Genomic DNA, 1,787 nt, shown 5'->3' on the forward strand with positions numbered 1-1,787 from the left:
CACACACACACATACACACACATAACAATTACATAATAATTAAAATCTTCCCGCCCAGCAGCTCCAACGACCTCTTTTAAAAAGCGATTACTTTCCTGTATATGTAAGGTGCAATCTTAAACCTTTTTGATATTTCAGGTCGATTCCCAATAGGAAGGGGAGTTAAAATAGTTAGCAATCTTACACTTAGCAAGTGTATCCATCTTACCATTTTGTTCTATGCCCCGTTTCTTTAAAGGGTTACAAATATTCCTCAGCAATTCCATCTTCGTCTGCACACTTCATCTCCCAAGTTGAACAAATCTCAGAGGAGTATTGATTAAAATATTTCCTTGGACCATTTTATACTTGCATGGCATAAATCACCTCATGTATCTAACATAAGTTTCTTTCATGCTTTACAATCAAGCTGACATCTATTAACCGCCTGGCGCTAACTTCGATAGAATTTAATTATTTTTTGCATGTTATTTTTAAAGCCTGTCATTGCCTTTTTAAAAATTCTATAAGGGGATTACTAAATGACTAACCATGATAAACGAACTTGATTATATGCAAGGACACAAGTGTAACTTTATATGTAAATGGGGAATGGAGAATGGAAGGTTATGGTTACATATCTTGGGGTTTCTGAACAGCGATAGATTATGTTGATTTTTACCTTCGCAGAAGATGTGCAAAGTTGGATCTCGTTATATCAATTCCCCGCTAACAAAAGCTCATTAATAAACTCTGCAAGGGATTGAATAAAAAAGGCTTTGCATCTCACAGTCAATGCAATATTTGTCACAGTCAACGTGAAACCAGGCCCTTCTGCCACAGAAGGTCGTTTAGGCCAGTTCATTGGCTATATTTAAGAGGGAGTTAGATGTGGCCCTTGTGGCTAAAGGGATCAGGGGGTATGGAGAGAAGGCAGGTACGGGATACTGAGTTGGATGATCAGCCATGATCATATTGAATGGCGGTGCAGGCTCGAAGGGCCGAATGGCCTACTCCTGCACCTATTTTCTATGTTTCTATGTTTCAACACATCTTGCCCACACCGCCCAACATGTCCCATCTACACTATTCCCACCTGCCTGCATTTGGCCCATATCCCTCCAAACTTGTCCTATCCAACTAGAGACAAAAAATGCTGGAGTAACTCAGCGGGACAGGCAGGGTCTCTGGAGGGGAGGAAGGGGTGACGTTTCGGGTCGGGACCCTTCTTCAGACTGAGAGTCAGGGGAAAAGGAAACGAGAGATATCGACGGTGATGTGGAGAGATATAGAACAAATGAATGAAAGATGTGCAAAAAAGTAACGATGATAAAAGAAGCAGGCCATTGTTAGCTGTGTGCTAGGTGAGAACAAGGACCTGGTGTGACTTGGGATGGACAATAGACAATAGACAATAGGTGCAGGAGGAGGCCATTCAGCCCTTCGAGCCAGCACCGCCATTCAATGTGATCATGGCTGATCATTCTCAATCAGTACCCCGTTCCTGCCTTCTCCCCATACCCCCTGACTCCGCTATCCTTAAGAGCTCTATCCAGCTCTCTCTTGAATGGAGAGAGAGGGAATGCCGGGGTTACTTGAAGTTAGAGAAATCAATATTCATACCACTGGGGGTGTAGGTTGCCCAGGCAAAATATGAGATGCTGTTGCTCTAATTTGGGTTTAGCCTCACTCTGACAATGGAGGAGGACTAGGACAGAAAGGTCAGTGTAGGAATGGGAAGGAGGATTAAAGTGTTTTGCAAACGGGAGATCAGGTGTGTCCAGGTGAAGCGGGCTGAGCGCAGGTGT

Source organism: Rhinoraja longicauda, chromosome 37 (genome assembly GCF_053455715.1).
Source record: "Rhinoraja longicauda isolate Sanriku21f chromosome 37, sRhiLon1.1, whole genome shotgun sequence".
NCBI lineage: Eukaryota > Metazoa > Chordata > Chondrichthyes > Rajiformes > Arhynchobatidae > Rhinoraja > Rhinoraja longicauda.